General features: G+C 38.5%; 1 long non-coding RNA gene, 2 other non-coding genes and 1 pseudogene across 3 annotated transcripts; 1 reads left to right on the top strand and 3 right to left on the bottom strand.

The window, feature by feature from the left end:
• The first annotated feature begins 1123 nt into the window (after positions 1 to 1123).
• LOC139194808 (uncharacterized) lies at positions 1124 to 6535 on the top strand (annotated as a pseudogene).
• Positions 1676 to 1780, bottom strand: LOC139194871 (small nucleolar RNA R71). The gene has a single exon (XR_011579609.1). It is a non-coding gene; the product is annotated as a small nucleolar RNA R71 (small nucleolar RNA).
• A 1260-nt stretch (positions 6536 to 7795) lies between the features above and the next one.
• On the bottom strand, positions 7796 to 8398 carry LOC139194531 (uncharacterized). Its single transcript, XR_011579468.1, has 3 exons — positions 8255 to 8398; positions 8013 to 8116; positions 7796 to 7919 (listed from the first exon to the last, which is right to left on the bottom strand). It is a non-coding gene; the product is annotated as an uncharacterized lncRNA (long non-coding RNA).
• An 8870-nt stretch (positions 8399 to 17268) lies between these two features.
• TRNAI-UAU (transfer RNA isoleucine (anticodon UAU)) lies at positions 17269 to 17342 on the bottom strand. The gene has a single exon. It is a non-coding gene; the product is annotated as a tRNA-Ile (tRNA).
• Between the last annotated feature and the right edge of the window lie 4048 nt (positions 17343 to 21390).

Here is a 21390-nt window from a genome sequence, read left to right as displayed (position 1 = left end):
GTTTTCTAGGGTTTTGGGCGGTGGCTTGAAAAATATATTGCTTAGCCGTCTACAGTTTTTAGACTACGCTTTCTTTTATGCAATTTTGGAGACAGAGAGAATTGTTAGAGTTTTGAAAACTTTTTACTTGAAGGTGCTTTCAATCATTTTCTTGAATATATTTTCTATGATTTCAATTATGAATATGCGGAACTAATTTCTATTGCTAGGGCGAAGCCTTGAGCCCTAGCATGAATATGTGATTTTTTATTTAATTGCTTATGATTGATTGCATGCGTACCTTGAATTGTTAATCACCGAGATAAAAACTATCTAATTGTTTTAATGCCTGATCACCATTAGGATTTTTAGAAAAGTAATTTGATGCAATTTTGGTCGGGTTCCCTGAAATTGACACTGGCTTCTTGTGGTTAGTAATTGTAATTTCTCTTAGGATGAATATCACGTCTTAAGGATTGCATGGTTTTTCAAAAGATTTTCATAAAGCATAATGAGTCTTTCATGTTTAGATTTGATCCGAACGTCCGGACGGGTTGCATGTTAAATATACGTTCTATGTTGGAGGTTCCAAGTAGAATATGAATTAGGAAAATCTAACCTTCAAAGAGGCATGTATAGATCATAAGTAATGGGTAAAAATTCATAGGATTGCTAGGTGATGGTGGAACCCTAGTGCTTTCTTAATTTGATTTTCTCAGAACTGTTTTCGTCTCTCTAGTCCTAATATTGCAGATTGTTTATTTTAATTCATTAAATTCGTTTTTATTTTAATTAGGTTATAAAATCAATCACTTCAATTTCTACTTTACAATAATTAAATGGAATCTGATTAGTTCGAATTATTTAATAATCCCTGTGGAGATGACTTTGCGAAATCCGTTTATACTACAATAACCTTGTGATTCTTACAAGTAAAATAGGAGATTTAAGCCCGTTCACATAAGTAGTAAAAATCCTATCAAGAAAATGGCGCCGTTGCCGGGGATTATTTTAAAATAATCCCTACGAATCAGATTTTCAATTAGTTATTGCTGTTTGTACATATAAAAAAAATTTAATTTTCGTTTTATTTTATTTTTACAGATTACAATAGTACAGCAGTGCAGATTTCAGAAATCTGTGCATGGTCAGCACTCGTTCAACAGTGCAAAAATTGATTCCATTTGATCCAGAACTTGAGCAGAATTTAAGGAGGAGGCGCAGAGAGCAAAATTTGCAGCGGGTTCGTCCTCTGCAGGAGACATTTCTGCAAACAGTCTTTACTGGGGACCTGCACAACAAAGAAAAAATGGCGTTTGTAATTCCAGAGGCAGGTCTGCCCCTGGGTGATTCACTGACTGCCCATACCATAAATATACCCAGTTGCATTACATATCCGGCAGTGGAGGAAGGGACTGCATTTGAAATAAAACAGCACATGTTGAATATTCTACCTACGTTTCATGGGTTGTCATCTGATGATCCTAACATGCACATTGCAGAATTTTTAATGGGGTGCAAAAACATTTTGGTGAGGGGATTTTCAGTCGAATCTATTAAGCTGTGGTTATTTCCATACACACTAAAAGATCAAGCAAGGAGATGGCTCCTCACACTCCCATCTGGAAGCATTAGTACTTGGGCCTAACTCAGCGAAAAAATTTTAAACAAGTATTATCCGGCTTCTAAGACACTTGACATGAGAACTCAGATTTTATCTTTTGCCCAAAAACCAAATGAAGAGTTTCATGAGGCATGAGAGCGGTTTAAAGAGTTGATTAGAAAATGTCCGCATTCGGGTATTAACACTACTGATCAAATGCATATATTTTTCAGAGGGTTGAATATGACTACAAAAACTCTTGTCAACGCTTCGTGCAGAGGTTCGTACAAAGACAAAAATGCACAATAGGCTTGTTTGTTATTTGAAAAAATGGCAGCAGATACACAGCAGTGGGCAGTTGAACAGCCACAATCTAGGTCTGTTTTTTAGATGTCTAACGGTTCTCCGTATGTTACAGCACAAATTGAAAAAATGGAAAAAAGGCTTGACGCAAAATTTGACATGTTATTACAGAGAATGCCAGGTTCTCAGGTTGCTGTACAACAACCCTTACAAGCTGCCTGCAGCATTTGCAACATGATAACTCACGATTTTATGAGCTGCCCACATAAAGATGTTTCACCAGATTTTACAGCAGAGCAGGTTAATGCATTTAACAATTTCCAGCATCCCCGATATGACCCGTATTCTAATTTTTACAACCCAGGTTGGAGAGATCATCCTAATCTAAGGTGGGATAAGGAACAGCACACCAGGCCTCAATTTCAACAGCAGGTACAACAACCTGCTGCACCTAAAGCTGCTTGGGAGGTTGCAATTGAAAAATTGGCAAATACTACCACTCAAGAAATTCAAAATCTGCAAGCAACAGTGAAAAACATGGAAAAACAGATGGGGCAGATTGCTTTGCAGGTTTCTGGAAGGGCACCGGGTACATTTCCCAGTCAAACCGAACCAAATCCAAGGGGAGGTGCAGATTGCAAGGCAGTTAGAGTTATACGTTCCGGCAAAGGTTTTGATAACAGGGATGAATATTGCGTTCAAAATTTGCAGGTGGTTTCACAGCCAAAAACAGATTCAGGGAATGTTGAAAAATCTGCAAATTCGAAGGATTATGAACAGACATTGAACAGTTCCGAAAATGGTGCAAATATTGTTGAGGATCGTGTTTATGAGCCACCTATGCCTTATCCCGAACGGTTGAAGCCTAAAGTTAAAGATCAACAATTGACAGATTTTATGAAGAATTTGTCTAAGGTTCAGATTAATCTGCCGTTAATTGATGCCATCAAGAACATTCCGTCTTATGTCAAGTTTTTGAAGGATGTTTGCACAAAGAAAAAGAAGCTTGTTGATTTTGAGAAAGTGATTCTTACAGAACAGTGCAGCGCTGTTCTGCTTCACAAGTTACCCCCAAAGAAACAAGATCCAGGGAGTTTTACAATTTCATGCACAATTGGAAATTCTCATTTTAAACGTGCTTTAATTGATTTAGGTGCTAGTATTAATTTAATGCCTTTTTCTGTTTTTCAGAGACTAGGACAAGGAGAAATCAAGCCTACATCAGTTATTCTACAACTAGCGGACCGTTCAGTTGCTTATCCAAGAGGTATTATTGAAGACCTAATTATTAAAGTGGATAATCTCTATCTTCCTGCAGATTTTGTGATTTTGGATATGGATGAAGATATGCAAACACCGATTATTTTGGGACGTCCTTTCATGGCAACAGCTAGAACGTTAATTGATGTAGAGGCTGGGACACTTACACTTAGAGTGCAAGATCAATCTGTTGTGTTCAATTTATTTGAAGCTACCAAAAGGCCAGGTGATGTGCATGACTGTATGCGTGTCGATGTGCTTGACAGCTTATTACATGCTGAAATTATGCCACGTTTGACATCTGATCCATTGTTAAATGTGTTGCATGGGTTTGAGAATAAAAATACAGAAGATGAAGAGGTTTTTGAGTATGTTTCAGCTTTGGAAAGTGTTCCTCTTCAACCCCCACGTTGGAGCCACGTTTTTGAAAGTTTGGGGGAACCCAAAAAACTGTTGCAGCCTTCTAAGGTACAGCCACCTAAACTGGAGTTAAAGGTGCTTCCAGAACACTTGAAATATGCTTATTTGGGTGCAGATTCTTCGCTGCCAGTTATTATAGCTGCTGATTTATCATCAACAGAAGAAGATAAATTGTTGCACATTTTAAGGAGTCTTCAAGATGCAATTGGCTGGACTATAGCTGACATTAAAGGGATCAGCCCTACAATTTGTATGCACAAAATTTTGATGGAGGATGGAGTAAAACCGGCCATTGACGCTCAACGTCGGTTGAATCCAATTATGAAAGAAGTTGTTCGTAATGAAGTTATGAAGCTTTTGGATGCTGGGATGATTTATCCTATTTCAGATAGTAAGTGGATTAGTCCAACTCAGGTGGTGCCAAAGCGTTCTGGTATTACAGTTGTGAAAAATGATAATAATGAACTTGTGCCTACTCGTTTGACTACAGGGTGGCGTATGTGTGTTGATTATAGAAAGATCAATGCTGGTACTAGAAAATATCATTTTCCATTGCCATTCATTGATCAAATGTTGGAAAGGTTGGCTGGTCGTGCTTTCTGCTGTTTCTTGGATGGCTATTCAGGGTACAACCAGATTCCAGTTGCCCCTGAGGATCATGAAAAGACAACCTTTACTTGTCCTTTTGGGACTTTCGCATATAGAAGAATGCCTTTTGGTTTGTGCAATGCGCCTGCCACGTTTCAACGTTGCATGATGAGCATATTTACTGGGTTAGTTGAACATGTAGTTGAGGTATTTATGGATGACTTTTCTGTTTTTGGGGATTCTTTTGACCAATGTTTGCAGAATTTATTTCTAGTTCTTGAAAGATGCATTAAGACCAACCTGGTTTTAAATTGGGAAAAGTGTCATTTCATGGTTAAGCAAGGAATTGTTCTAGGCCACTTGATTTCTAACAGGGGTATTGAAGTTGATAAGGCTAAAATTGATGCAATTGAAAAGTTGCCACCTCCGACAACTGTTAAGAGTGTTCGATCTTTTCTTGGCCATGCCGGGTTTTATAGACGGTTCATCAAGGATTTCTCCAAGATTAGCCGACCTTTGTGTAATTTATTGGCTAAAGATGCTCCTTTTGTTTTTTATGAGGCTTGTTTGGAGGCCTTCAAGAAATTAAAGACACTCCTCACTACAGCACCAATTATTGCAGCTCCTAATTGGAGCCTACCTTTTGAACTGATGTGTGACGCATCAGATTATGCAGTGGGAGCAGTTCTTAGACAACGGAAAGATAGACTTCCCCAAATTATTTATTATGCTAGTCAAACCCTCAATGATGCACAACTAAATTATGCAACAACAGAGAAGGAATTGTTGGCAGTTGTTTTTGCTTTGGAAAAATTTCGTTCGTATTTAGTTGGGGCTAAAGTGATTGTTTATACAGATCATGCAGCTTTAAAATATTTGTTGTCCAAAAAAGATGCTAAGCCTCGATTGATTCGTTGGATTCTTTTATTGAAAGAGTTTGACTTAGAAATCAGAGATAAAAAGGGCAGTGAAAATGTGGTGGCTGACCACTTGTCTAGATTGATTATTCCCACAGCTTCAGAAGAGGATTCCTTACCACTGAGGGAGAGTTTTCCAGATGAACAACTATTTGCAGTCCAATTCCGTACACCATGGTTTGCTGATATGGTTAATTATTTGGTTAAATGGGTAGTGCATCCGGATTTAACGTTGCAGCAGAAAAAGAAGTTTTTATCTGATGTGAAGCATTATTTCTAGGATGAGCCATACCTATTTAAGTATTGCCCAGACCAGATTATTCGCAGGTGTATTCCTGAAGCCGAACAGGAAAGTGTTTTAAGGTTTGCCCATCATTTTGCTTGTGGGGGACATTTTGGGCAGAAAAGAACAGCAGAAAAAAATTTGCAGAGTGGGTTATTTTGGCCTACACTTTTTAAAGATGCATATAATTGGTGCAAGGCTTGTGATAGGTGTCAAAGAGTCGGCAACCAGTCCAAAAGAAATGAGATGCCCCAGCAAAGTATTTTGATTGTTGAATTATTTGATGTTTGGGGTATTGATTTCATGGGACCATTTCCATCTTCCCATGGGAATCAATATATTTTAGTTGCTGTGGAGTATGTTTCTAAGTGGGTCGAGGCCATTGCAGCACCAACTAATCAGGGATCAGTAGTCCTGAGGTTCCTCCAAGGGGTTATATTTCCGCGTTTTGGAATTCCACGCGTTATTCTTAGTGATGGGGGGAAGCACTTTATTAATAAACCATTTGCTAATTTGTTGGCAAAATATGGGATTAATCATCGTGTGGCTACACCTTATCATCCACAGACATCTGGTCAAGTGGAAGTTTCAAACAGAGAATTAAAACGCATTTTGGAGAAAACAGTTAGTTCAACACGTAAAGATTGGAGTTTAAAATTAAATGATTCATTGTGGGCCTACAGAACAGCTTATAAAACTCCTATTGGGATGTCACCATTTCGACTCGTTTATGGGAAAGCATGTCATCTACCTATGGAACTTGAACATAAGGCGTACTGGGCAATTAAAGAGTTAAATTTTTAATATGACTCAGCTGGGGAACAACGTAAATTGCAGCTCAATGAACTGGAGGAAATTCGTCAGGGTGCTTATGAAAGTTCTCGCATCTACAAGGAAAGAACTAAGGCGTTTCATGATAGCCAAATTTTACGGAAAGAATTCGAGCCAGGGCAAAAGGTGTTGCTATTCAGTTCAAGGCTAAAGTTGTTTCCAGGGAAATTGAAATCTCGCTGGACTGGGCCATATTTGGTTACTAAAATCTTTCCTCATGGGGCAGTTGAAGTATCTAATGAGGCTCCAGGCAACACATTCAAGGTGAATGGTCACAGGCTAAAACCATACGTGGAGTCACCCTTCGATACTGCATACGAGTCTTTGACTCTGAAGGAACCAGTGATCTAGCCACCGGACTTCCGCAACGTCTAGCTACAGACTTAAAATAAAGCGCTAATTGGGAGGCAACCCAATTTTTCTAAACTCTTTGCTAATTTTAATTTTCGTTTGATTTTCTCTTTAATATAAAAAAAATACATATAAAAATAATTAAAAAAAAACGAAAAGTTCAAAAAAATGGAAGATTGCAAGTTGATTTTATTTAACCAATTTATTTTTATTTTTATTTTTATTTTCAATTTTTTTTACGCATATTGGATTAATTGCAGGTTGCGAACGTGGAAAATAAAGCGCGTCCTATGCTGGAATCCTGCACCCAGCAGCAAGTCTAACGTTCACATCAACCACATCTACACTATGCTGGAAATTTAAAGCAGTCAACATAAGTCATTCACAGATGCAAGTTTGGGGGAGATTGTTGCAGATCCAGCACAAAAACAGAATTTAGAGCAATTAATTTTCTGCAGCTCAGTTTTGCGATGCATGGAGGAAGCACAATTAAATCACAGATCCATACACCACAGAACTGAGTACAGCTATTATTACCAGATCTACAACAATTCCACTTGCAAGGATATGAAATTTTACCTCCCAGATTCACCGATCTGGGCTCTTGGAAGCTTGTGCCGTTTGTTTATTGAAGCTGATATTTGTCCACCCTTCTGTTTCCTTGGCTCTATCATTAATCTGTATACCCCTACACAAAGAGCACAAATATGAGTACAAGCAGGACATCAAACGAACATCTATACATGTCAAAACAGAACTAACCAGATTCGTGAGTTCGCAATCAGACTATTTTTCACCAGATTTATTATTCATGCATTGAAGTTGAATAGTATGTCATTATTCAAGTCTGGGATGGTTCTTCATTATGTCCTCGAACGGTTCTTGTTCATATGGTCTCCGGTATGTTCTCAGATCAGATCTTGGGCGTACTTCATTTTCTTTCTGGGAGCCCATGTGTTTTAGTTCGCAGTTGTTACCAGTTCAGAGATCCAAGTTATTCAAGTGATTATATGTGTTCAGTTCGTATGGCATCATAAATAAAATGTAGTTGAATATGTAAATGTTGAGTCCAGCAGAAGCAGAAGTACAAGATCGTTACCTTACTTATTTGCAGAGGTCGAGACATTTGTCATTTATGCTGCCTTCAGGAACCACTAGACCGGAAGCTCACGTTTGTTGTCTCTCGGTTGTACGTTGGAGTTGAGGGCAAATTTTTCAGTCACAGTAGTGGTTTTATTATTCAAATCTCAGATCATCATTCATCCATCAAAAGGGTTACGGGTTTTACCTCAACATTTGCAGATCCTTGGTTGAGCTGAGCTGCTGACTCCGGGTGTGTTCTTGTGTTGTTGTCTCGGATTTGAAACCATTAGGGCTCTTCCCACTGATAAACCACATGCAGGTGTTAGTGTTTGTTCCAGATCTCTCCAAAAAATAAATTGGACAATGAAACCACAAGATTGGAGGATGATTTTACCTTTGGGTTTCCGTTTTTCCGATTTTCCACCACGGCGGGGTACTCACGGAGGTGCGTTGTTGTTGGGTTATGGAAGGCTACGGATGCATCAATCTGTGAGGAAACTGAGACATACATAGAACAATCAAATGCATCAGTCACAAACATTTTCATTTTACTCTTGGTGATGAAGTTAGCAGAAATGGAGCTACATCTTTACATTTGAACGAACAAAAGGAGAAATGGCATGGCTTCGTTTTTACCTGCAAAGGGAGGATTTTTGGACGAACTATTTTAGATCTGCTCGTTTGGGTCTCAGTGTTGCGGACCAGAGCACTATTATAGAGGAATCAGACATGCCTGTGTCGCTCCACCAGACATGGGATCCGAGAGAAATGTGAAAAAGATTTTGGTGACCAGAATATAGTTAGGAGACTTTACCCAAGAAATGGGTAAAGCTTCGTTCAGGGGTTCACACAAAGTATAGTGAGCCTTATGGTTCTAGTACCACAAAATATATAACCCATACAATGTTAGTTCCCTCTAATAGATGCAGTTTGACTATAGTTAGTAGTAGTATAGATTAGTTAGATACGTAGAACGAAAAAAAAAAGGTCACTTCCTAGCGTTGCCTGCTTGGTTGTACACTACTACTAAAGCAACGCTATTTTGCTATTCTACCTCTTGAAAATGGTTCCTAAAGCTAACTACTAGCGCTAGCAGGAGGTAATAACAAAAGCAAAGCTACTAGCCACCCGCCGCTATCTCTTCCTATGTAGCATAGCTTCAAAATAGCCCCAAGCACTTGTCCTATAGAGCTTCCACCTTCTCTACACTAAATCAAAGGAAGGGAAGATAATGACATTGAAACAACATCGTATTCTTGGGATCGGAAATAGCCATAGGAAGAATTATAGGAATGATATCTCTTATCAATATAAAAATCAATCTCTTTTTCGCAATCGCCCATCGAAGGAGTGCAACCATGGTCCATGGCAAGCAGGACGCAAATAGAGCTGTCTTTCACAAAAGGATAGAATACTTCATTGAAGTCCACACCCTCTATCTGGCTATAGACCTTAAGAAAGAGCATCTGGTTAATCACGGTCTCAGCCAGCTAAGTCCGTGCCTGTAAAAAGCGAAGGATATGTAGCAGGTCCAGTCTCACCAATTAAAATAGAGAGGCACCGGGGCTTGTAATACAAAGAAATCGCACGGTTAAACAAAGTAAGGCTGATAGGAGGAACAAAACTAGTACTGTAGTGATTCCAGTCTGATCCTGGAGGCGGTCTTGGCTGCCAATGCCAAGAAAAGAAAAAAACCAGCTACGTATATGGAGATATAATCACCGGTCAGGCCTTAGGTACGCAAGCTTAAGGTGAGTTGGGAGGCTGCTGTATGAAATTCTTGAGTGCCGCTAAACCAACTGATCATGGGTGTGCATTGTTTCTTGAGTGCTCCTAAGCCTCTTGACCACCCCAACTATATGGATTGGCAACCATTTGGATTTTACTGGAACACGTACTGCTACAAGCAAGAAGGCTAATGATGCTATAAGCAAAAAGCAAAACATACCTGCAAAGGAAGGCAAAGAGAAGATTCAGGTGGCGAGTTGATGAAAATTAGGTTAACTTCCTCATGAAAACTTAAAGAGCATGGGTAACCAGAAGAGGCTAGACATACGTCTTGGGGATGCTACGAAATTGCTCATACAGAAAAACAACAAACAAAAGGAACTCGGTGCAATAGTAGTAGAGCTCTTCATTATATATTGTAGTATTTTATTTGTCGATTTCTGATTTGAGATTCTTACATTCTGCAACGTTACCTCAAGTTTCTTAAGCTTAATGTGTGTGGATCCCTTGACCATACAGTTTATCGCTAGATCAAATTTGATCTTATTCTACTCCCCTAAATGCAAATAGCTCAGTGCAGTTGTTGCTTGTACCCTAAGCGCATACTCATGCAAAAATTATAATATACAACCGAAGCGTAAAACTATTTACACGTTAGAATGATTTAGCTTAGATGCTGAAAATGCAGCTTAAATCCGAGCGACAGCTATATCTTCAATTGGTTTTCGGGGACACCATGAAGTGCATTTGATTTTTTTGGCACCAGATCGTACCTGTCTTAGAAAATAGGATGTAATGTATGAGTGCAGATTAAAATAGTAACAGACATAAAATTTGAGAATTACAACCACAGGCAGTTCCTTTAGTAAACAATGAGCGAATTTCCAAATGAAAACTTCAATATGCTTCGATGTTCGGTCTATCTTTCAGAGGTTAAGAGCAAGTCTACCCTTAAAAAAATGCATTGGCACTTAGCCCATGTAATCCACTCAGTGAATAGTGATAGACTTCATGAACAGTAAATTGGCCAAATGCTTCTTCAACCCTAAAAAATGTGCTGGCACAAAGTCTAAAATTGCGCTGGCACAAACGATCTTTACTCCTACAAAATGTGCTAGCACTCAACCCATTTAAAATATTAAATAATTATTTTATAAAATAATAAATTTTAAATTTAGTTTTAATTTCGGATAGAATTTTTAACCAATCTCGTCACAGTACGTGTCCTTATCCGAACGTACTATTTTGTGAATGGATTTCCGCTAAGATTTTTAACCAATCCCGACGCGCCAAGTGTCACTATATGTTTACAATAATTTAGCCAAGATTTCGATAAGATTTTCAACCAATCTTGTCAAGCCACGTATCTTTATCCGAATGTACTATTTTGTGAATAGATTTCCGTTTAGATTTTCAACTCATCCTTTCTTTTTTTGTCCATATAAACCCTACATCCCTACATCCATCATCATTCACACACCAAACTCAATCATTCTTTTTAGCTCAGAATCCTTCTTCATCGTTTTTAAATCTTGAGTTCTTACAATGTCTTCTTCAAGGAGATTGTCCAAACAATTTGAGGGGCAATAGAAAAGATTGTTGGCACAACAGGAAGAATTGTTCAATCTCGAGGAAGGTGAAGATGAGGCTTTTGCAATGGAGGAGGATGAGGATGATGAACATAAAAGGCAAAAGGCCTCACATTCTCGCCGTGTCATGGAAGTTGTGGGTTAAATATCCAAACTCAGACGTGCTGCAAACTTGGTAGAAAGAGGTGAAAACGAGGTAAAGGTCTATTGGAAGATTATTTTATCCCCAACTATGTATTCCGTGATCATGTTTTTAGACGTTGTTTTAGAATGCAACGAAGTTTGTTCGACAAAATCATGAGTGCTATTTGCAACCATGATCCATACTTTGTGCAAAAAAAAGATGTTTTTCATGTTCAAGGTCTTATTCCTGAAAAAAAATGTACTGATGCCTTGCAGATGCTTGCATATGGAGCATCTGCAGATCAAGTGGATGAGATAACGAGGATGGGAAAATCAACTATTTGGAGTCCCTAATGCGGTTTTGCTCCGCAATCGAAGCTTTCTATACCAATGAGTACCTTTGGACACCCCCGCCAAGGGACCTGCGAAGGCTGCTGAGGAAGAGTGAGATGAGAGGCTTCCCTGACATGATTGGAAGCATTGACTGCATGCATTAGACTTAGAAAAACTGTCGAAGTGCGTGGCAATGAGCTTATGGCTATAGAAAATGAGCAAAAAGTATCATTTTGGAAGCGGTGGCTTCATTTGATACATGGATTTGGCATGCATTTTTTGGTGTTCCAGGAGCTCAGAATGACCTAAATGTCTTTGTCCAATCTCCAGTCTTCCATGAAGTGCTGCAAGGAAAAACACCCAGAGTCACATATTGGGTCAATGGCCATAGATACAAAGGACCGTACTACCTTGCAGACGGCATTTACCCAAGGTGGACAACGTTGGTCAAAACAGTGCCACATCCACAAAGTGAACAAGAAAAACACTTCACACAATGTCAAAAGGGGTGTAGAAAGGATATAGAGCGTTGTTTTAGTATCCTACAAGCTCGTTGGACGATTGTCAGGTCAGCTGCCAGAATGTTTGTTATTGAGGCTCTAAGATCCATCATGATGACGTGTATCATTCTCCACAACATGATTGTGGAAGATGAGTATGATTATGATGTCGTCGATGAATACGAGCCGGACATAATGAACAACTCAAGAACATGTATCTATTCTGCTCATGACAGCACCGAAGATCCCGTGCAACACGAGCCATTAGAACGGGATGGACGTTATAATCAATTGATTGTTGAGTGGTACACTTCAATACAAGAGCCATACTGGCATTGTACCCATCAAAGTGACTTAATTGAGCACTAGTGAAGATTGCAACAAGGTGAAGATAATTAAAAGGAGTTTGTGGTGGAAGAATAAAGTTCTTGGTTTATGTAATTTTATTTCGTGTGTTTTTTTAAGTTTATTTGGTTTCGTTTATGTAATTTTATTTCGTGTGTTCTTTTAAGTTTATTTGGTGTGTTTAAATAAAGTACTAAAAATATTTAAGAAATATCATTTATTACTAAAAAATAAGAAATTACATAAAATACTACAAATAAATAAGAAATTACATAAAGTACTAAAAATTAAGACGAAATTATATAAAGTATTAAAAATTAAGACGAAATTAAATAAAGTACTACAAATAAATACGAAATTATACAAAGTATGTGGAGCTAGGTTATGTGTGCTAGGGTCTTCGTTGCTAGGATTTGTATAGCTAGAACCCCCTCGACTTGTTTCCGTATCTCTTGCACGCCTCATTCGCACCACGTCTCTTTTTTTCGATGTCCAAAAATATTTTGAATTTGGAGACAGTCCTACTAAAGGCTTATTCATAGTGTCACGATCTGCTTGAGCTATCCTTTCTTCTCTAAGCATTTTATTTTCTCGATTAAGTGCTTCTCTAATCATCTCGTTTTCTTGATTAAGTATTTCTCTTTGTCTCTCAGCTGCCGCATTGCATCTCTCAATAGCCGCTAATATTGCTGCCATAGTAGCAGTCTTTTCCTCATCTCTAGCCGATTCTCGCGCCATGTTCAGTTCACCTTGGTGAGCAAGTTCGTCCATATATTTTGTGTAGTCATTTTTTGAAGAACTCCTTTTTTTCTTTGCCTCCTTTTACCTTGAGGCCTAGGGACCAACAAGTCGGATGAGTCTCCACCACTTCTTCCGGCATCCCTTCTGGCACTTCTTCAAATATTTCTTCTTTCTGTGCAGCTGTGTTTGGTTCTAGCGAATTGTGTAGAGGGACGCCGTTTATGACGACGTCTGGATTTATTGGCAGAATTTTGTATCTGGGACAATTTTTGACAATTTCCCAACATTCTCATTTGTTGAATGATTTGTTGTGGTTCTTCGAATTGTAGAATGCTTGTGTTTGTAGTGTCTACAAAATGTCGGATAAGACAATATTATAAAATACGGGTGTAACACAAATAAATTAATTAAAATATTGATGCGGGTGGAATACATATAAATAAATAAAAATATTGTCACCTGATCTGCTAAACTTGTCCCATTACGCAAATTACTGGAAGCAATCGAGATAGCGTTTTTCAAACAAGTGAAGGATATGTTGAGTTTTTTCCAACGCCCTTAAAGACCTTGACTACTTCTGGTGTCTTTTCCATGTATAGCGCAAAACGCTTCCGTAATTCTACTCCACATTTCTACCAACTCCATCTCATTACCCGTAATCAGGTCATGAGTGACTTGAACTCAACATTCACACAACGTAACATCTGCAATAAGCTTCCACGTAGCCATTTTTTTCACACAAAAAGTATATGAAAGCTTTGGTAAAAAGTGTTGAAAATATTTTAATGCGGTGTAAGGTGGAATATGAGGGTTAGGTATTTATAGAAAAAAATAATATTTTTTTTTCTGTATTTTTTAACAATTTTTAATAATTTTTATTTAGTTAATTAATTTGAACTGTTGGATTTGAAAAAGATTCAAATCCAACAGCCTATATGTTGACACGTGGCGAACGGTCATAATTATGACCGTTATGCCTTTTTTTTGGGCGGAAAAACGTGGACCGTTGGATCAGACGGCCTAGATCACGCTATGTCACTAGCCATTGGATTTCAAATTCAAATTTTTTTTTTACCATTGGAAATTCAATGGTCCAAAAAACTAGCTGTTGGAAATCCAACGGCCTAGAACTAGCCATGTGGCTTCCCCATAAGAGTCGTTAGTGGGCTTGCGCATGCGAGCCCCACCCGTGTTTTCTTGTTGAGGATGCGAGCCTACTCGCACATGCTTCCCAAGCGCCTGGCACAAAAAAATAAATTAAAAGGGCATGTGATGTCATGTTGGCGTTAGCATGAAGTCACATAGGCCGGCCCTTGGCTCAGCACATATTAGGCCGGCCTATAGGACTGCTTAGGCTGTCAGCCGACCTATAAGTCTGGGCTGGAAGGGATTGGCTTAGTGCGGGGCCATTTTGGCTACTGGGTGTCGGCCTAAATGACACTCCCAACCCTGATATTCCCCGAACACTAGGGTAGGCATGTGCTGGCCAACACCCGAAGGTGACGAAGCCATATTAGAATGAATGAGAACAAGAATAAATAAGACTTATAAATTGAAGTGTAATTAATATGCAAATGAGGAACGTGTTCAGAGCATATAACTAACTAGAACACTAAAAAGAAATAATATAAAATTAGATGAGTAAAGGAATGGGTCCTACACTGAGAGGACTCGAAGATGCCGATGCGGAAGTACTTTGATACCGGGATTGTACGCCTCGATTCTAAATCTTAAGGGGGCACAAAACAAACATGAGTGGACCAAGTTGATATATATAAATAAAACAATTATTCAACATACTAACCCCCAAAGTTTTATGAAAACTAGTAGCATAATATGTAATAGGATTTTCCGAAAACCCTAGCAAGCCATAAAACCTTCATAAAACATATCTTGTATATAGGGTGCTAGCTAGTGGTATCAGTATTAGTATCTCTTGGCCCGAAGTCGGTAACATATACCTCCTGCCAACCATATATCTCCCTCAGCCGTATTTCTCTCTCGCCTGTAGGTAGAACAGTGACCACTTGATACACACAAAACCATGGAACATAGTCTTTCCAAACATAGGTTCATATATCTCAAAAACATCTTCATAGTATAAAGTCATCCATCATCTATATTATAAAGAAGTGTGTAAAAGCATGTTCGTAAGCAGTATAAAGTCATATATCATCTATACTACAAAGAACATGAGTTTTATAAAATATGGTAATTCAAAATATTCTAAGTAAGCATAATATCTCATAAAATGTAATCATTAAATCATGTTTTTCATGTATACATTTCTACTATTAAAACATGCATTTTAAAAGGGATCCACTTGTAGATACTTCGTCGTAGTAGAGCCACGCAAACTAGCGAAGACGGAAACGCCACAAATAATTGTCCCTAAGAACATAAAGGGTACAATTAATACAAATCTATTCAAACGATTGAATTTGGGAAAAGGAATGTCAAAAACGGATTCAGGACGTCGAATTACCCTAAGAAGGGTTCCGAGTAAATTTTGAAAAAGTCAACATGGGAATATTCCAGAGAATATTCTGTTAGGTGGGTCAAACGGGCTTTGGGCTTGGTTGGGTTGGGTTGAATGGGTTGGCTCCCTTGGGTTTGCACACACATGCCTGGGCTTGAAAGCTTGGCCCAAATGTTTGGGTTTTTAACACAAAAATAAAACAAAACAAAAAGGTTGGGCTTAGGGGTTTAGCAGGCCAAAGGCCTGATGCTGGACATTGCCCGAAGGGCCTAGTCTCCTTGGTTTAGGCTTGAAAACCCGTGACTCACTGGGGAAGAAGGCCGGATTTCAGCCGGAGAATTCCCGAGCTCCGACGGAGCTCAAAACATAGTCAAAACAAGTGAACTAAAAAACCAAAATGAAGCCTGCAAAGCAAGGAGTCGAAATATACCTTCCTCGTAGCCAGTCGTGGCCGGAATATGATTGGAAAATGTTTGCAAGTCATGGCACCTCGCTTGAAAACTGGAAATGCTTCACCCGAAGTGTTTTCTGTGTTTAAACCACCCCAACGTTCATAAATTAACCTAATCTAACCTAAAACAACAACTAAAGAGGTCTAAGGTGCTTACCATGGTCGAAGATTCAAGAAACTCACCGGAGGAGGAGGTGTACAATGGCCACCCACGATGCCAAGAGACACGAGGAGCTTGCGTGGTTCTCATTTGCTCCAGATTTCGTGGAGCTCACGGGGAGAAAAGAATGGTGGTCGTGTGGTTCTCATGGAGGGGAGGAGAGAGTTGCAGAGAGAGTTTGTTCACCAAGGGGGGGAATAGAAGAAAGAAGAATAAGTGAGAGAGTAAGAAGAGTGGGCCGGGGACAACATCCAAAGGTGGGCCCCTTAGGCACACCTATTAAGGCCCTAAAACAATACTTTAAACCAAATGAAATCCGACCAAAGTGAAAATACGTAAATACCCTCTTCGTTCCGATAAAATCAGGACGGGTTGTTACATTAAATGTCCCCGGTGGACTTGCTCCAACTTTTTCATAAGACGGAATCCCTGAACTCATTTGTATTAATCAAGATGCTGCTGATATGCCACAGTACAAAACAGTCACATATATAGACCAGATACCATTGAGAAAGATGCAGGGTTTACTTCACAAATCAACCACATAAATCACATGCACGCTGGCCACTACTGCAATTATAATTGGTGACATAGCACTAAATCTATTCATTATTTCTCTCATTGAAAATTTGCAGTTGCATGTAAAGATTCTAGACATTATCATTAATTCCTCCCTTCTTCCACCTATTGCTTCAATCAAAGTACAAATTGCATAAATAAATAATAAAAACATCCACAAACAAGAGAACCAAATTACAAAATATACGAAACGGGATCGAAAAAGGAACCGAATGATTCCGGATCAAAAGCCTCTCTAGATACAAATTGTTGTTGAGGAATGAGCATTGCAGTGAATTTTTACAGAAATAGGACAACAGAAACTAGAAGCAACACTCGATGTTTGGGAACATGCATAAAGAAGATGGTTGTATTAGTGGGATAATATATATGACAGAAGTTGAATTAGAATACAAAAGCTTAAACCCTAAACCTAAGAAGGAGGGTTTAAAGGTTATTTCAACACCAACAAAATTGATTTTTAGTGGTGTATGATCTTCGGAATTAACGCTTAACAGTCGAACAACACGAAAGGGATAGAATCTCATATAATTTTGCAGAATATCAAATGGCTGTTAATATGGTGAAATTTCAATGTAAAATTTAGGGAAAATAGGTTAAAAAATAAACACAAATCAAAGTATGGTCCCGGCGGGGCTCGAACCCGCGACCTTCGGCTCATAAGACCAACGCTCTAACCAACTGAGCTACGGGACCTGCTTATTGTAATGGACTGATTTACATTATTAATCTAATGTGAAAAATAGTTATACGGTTGAAACTTCTAATTATTACAGTTATTCTCTTAGTTTGTGTAATCTAAACCTGTTCATCTAATTCGTAAATGGGTTTTGTGTGGACTGGAGTCCAAAAAAAAAAAAAATAGTAATTAAGGACCGACATCCTTATTGGCAGTTGGAATTCTTAATTATTGTAGCATTAGTCACCCCTTTTTTTTTTTTAAGAAGAAACGACAACGATTTTATTTATATCAAAAAGAAGGCATACAAACCTTAAAGAGGATATCCTAGATTATATCCGGAGGTTCCTCAAACCAATGAAAATTAGAAGCAAAAACTAATGCCAACTTGGCCAAACTATGAGCCGCACCATTAGCGGAACGAGGAATATGGCAGATTTTAGAGGAACCAAAACCTTGCAGACTCTCCCGGACGTCATCCACCAGCAAATCCATAGAGGAAGACCCCCTCCTCAAGCTCCCAACTCACTGAACAACTTGCAAAGCAGCGCTCTCTAGGAGAACACTCTGAAAGTTCCGTTGCATCGCCCAAAAAAAGGCCTTCTCAGGCAGCAAGCAGTTTAACCGTATAGGGGTTATTGACATGATATATTCGGCAAAAGAAACCTCCAACATAGCTACCAGCTTTGTCACGGAATATCACACCAACCCCCCTCCATTTTAGAAGTAGCACAAAAAGCACCATCTGTTAGGTACTCAAGCCCAAGGGAAGAGCCCAACCCAAAAGACTAGTCCAATAGGTGGGAGGACCCCAAGGACTTAAGAACCCCTACACCCCCATAAGTGTAGTCGATGTGGGATCATAACATTACACCACCCTTCGGAAGCCGACGCTCACGGTGGCCCTTACTCTGGTGGCTTTCACTCTTAACGGCGGTGCACCCTTTGGTCATCCCGTTAAGGTAGCCCTTTCCAGGTCGCCCCCTCCGCAGCGTCGGGAACCTAGGCTCTGATACCAATGTTAGGTACTCAAGCCCAAGGGAAGAGCCCAACCCAAAAGACTAGTCCAATAGGTGGGAGGACCCCAAGGACTTAAGAACCCCTACACCCCCATAAGTGTAGTCGATGTGGGATCATAACACCATCAACATTGATTTTAATACATCCAGTGGAAGGAGGAGACCAACGGGAAATCAAGTGCAAAGACTAAGGTTAGGATGCAGGTTGGGCTTTGGTGAAGGCGTCCAGTTGAAGACTCGCAAAGTAACTAACAAAGGCCAGATTCGCGAGCTTAGCATCCCATAACAAGGCGTTCTTGGCGTGCCAGATTGAATGAATAAGCATCAAGAACAAGTTACAGAGAGTAGGAGAAAGAGAGCCAATAGACGTAGAAAACCAATCCCAAAATGAAGAGTATGCCGTAGGTCTCTAACCCAAATTCATGTTGGAGGAGAAGAACACTGCTCGGGCAAATGGACAAGCACTAAACACATGTAGCATCGACTCCGAAGAGGAACTACAAAAAACACAAATATTGTCAACTGCCACCTTTTTTTTCTCCAAGTTTGAACGAGGAGGAAGGACATTGAGACAAGCCTTCCAAGCACAGATTTTGACCTTACTGAGGCTCTCCAGAGTTTGTTCCAGGTAGAGGTACCAATTGTGCTTTGATTGGATGGGGAAGCAAGATCACACAAGGAGATGACAACCTTATAAGAACTTTTGACATAGAACAGCCCATTAGAATCATAATGCCACATCAGGTAATCTAGAGGCAATCTGCGACTTAACAGGATTGAGAGAATCAAGGATGCCTCGCAAGGAGGAAATAAAGAACTAATGAGATCAATGTTCCAAGAGGCCGACTCTCAGATAATCAATGTCATTAGTCACCCATTTGGACGTTTATTCACTTGATTCATACTATAGAACGATCTATTTCAAAATTCCATTCTATGTATACGATAACTTAGGAGGACTTACCAACTCTAGCCACGTTGGGTGAATAATGCGTTATGAAATTGCCAAGGAAAATAGAGGGGCTTAACCTTGTAGCACGTGTTTGTAGCTAGACTAAACATTAAAGTAATTTGTCGTATAAGCAGTTGAATTCAGTGCTAGACTCATCACAAGGTACACCCTGCCCACAATGGGTAGGTAGCTAACAAACATTTGATATTGAAAACAAAGAAAAATAGACGAAGTTGATTCAAAATAGTATGACAGATGATGCTTTACCATAGTAGCACAAGGCAATCATATATGTACACTCTGATATGGATTTGATCTCTGTCACTTTCTTTATCTCGTGACAACTAACTATATAACCTATTAACGTTATCGATCTACTAAAAAAATAGTATGAGTCAAGTGATGAATTGCCCTAGTGGTTAGGGTCTTTCTCTTTAACTTATTATGTCCCGAGTTCAAATTCACCCCTCCTCTTAATATAGATTAGTGTAAAATATCGCTTGTAATTTTTTTATCAAAATAATAAAATGTTTACACCATTTTCAAGATGGGACCAAACCATTCCGGAGACCCTATCATCCATCCATGCAAACCGCTAACACGATTATCAAAAGAAGCCACAGAGTGAACCACTTTATTACAATTTTGCGAGCATAAGAACTGCTCAATGGACTCTAATTGCTTGGCCATCTTCACAATCCCATCAATAGTAGCATACTAGCAAGTATGCCCGCGCGTTGCTGCGGGTTTTAAAGCAATATAAAACATGTAAAAGGATACATACATACAAACATACATATACATATATATATATATAATGAGGAACAAAATAGGTGTCCAAGAATGAGGTACTATTTACATAGATATGAAAATTCATTTTCAACCTTATTTACAATGAGGAACAGAATAGTCCAAGGGTGGAGTAATATTACATACATGAGTAACAAAATAGGTGTCCAAGGGTAGGGTTCTGCATTTCTTCTCACATGTAAGTTTTCTTTTGTCTATTACATTACAGATTGGGAAATTGGAAGTTGTTAATGTAAATAAATGAGAGTCTTAGTGTAAATGAGATGACAAAATACAGGTGTGGTTTGAATTACAGATAAAAACAATGAAAATAAGTTGAAGAGTATTGCCTTATTTAAGACAAAAGGTCCTAAACTTTAAATCCTATATGAATCAAGTTTCTGAAACCATTCATATTCAAACCAATCAATTCAATCATGCTCAAACCAATTATGTGTAATACGTAAGGAAAAGTTAAAAATTATATTTGACACGTATAAATTAGCTCTGTTTATATAGAGTTTTTATGTGAGTTAGAAATATCCATTTGGTCGTTTCTTAGAAAAAAATGCCCCCAATTCCTCACTCTTACACCTTAAATCTTATGTTTGTACTCCTAAATTGTACAGAACAAAAAAAAAAAGATCAAACCTACCTACAAAAAATGTTATAAACTCAACAGTTGATATTTCTTTGTTCACACTATTTACCATGACAAAGTTACGAAACTTGAACAAAGGAATAGTACATGCTGTGAAAAGGCTACAAAACTTGTAATAGTAGAAAAATTAACTTGTTTCATCAACTAAAGGATTTACTACTTAAACATAGTTTGTTGTAACACATGGACAAACTCAAAAGAAAATTCCAAGTAAAAACCTAAAAAAATTTGTACAATCCAGCGCAAGCAATGAAGAAAGTTAATAATGTAGGACATAAATATATGAAAAAAGAATTAGGAAAGATTTTTAATTTTGGTGTTTTGGTGGAAGAAAAAGGAAAAAGATTTGAGGAAAGGTCTGACGTTTCTAAACATATTGGGGAAAATAAACAAAGACAAACAAAGAAATACACATACGGTTCAGAGTTGTATAGGATAAAAATTAGCAGAAATTGATGAGTAGATACCTTAGCTGATAAGCAGAGTAACCTTGGGAGTCAATTTAATACGAAAGCTACAGTTTGCAGAAGTCACTAAAGTCAAATCCTTACTTGATGTTTGAAGTGGGAAGTACATGAAAAATGAAACAAAAATTTGATTAGTATTAAATGGTGAGAAAAAACCCATAGAGACATAATTACAGA

The sequence above is a fragment of the Malus domestica genome, chromosome 03 (genome assembly GCF_042453785.1).
Source record: "Malus domestica chromosome 03, GDT2T_hap1".
In the NCBI taxonomy this organism is placed as follows: Eukaryota; Viridiplantae; Streptophyta; class Magnoliopsida; order Rosales; family Rosaceae; genus Malus; species Malus domestica.
The sequence above is the reverse complement of the archived record's forward strand: the minus strand, read 5'-3'. Positions and strand labels throughout refer to the sequence as shown.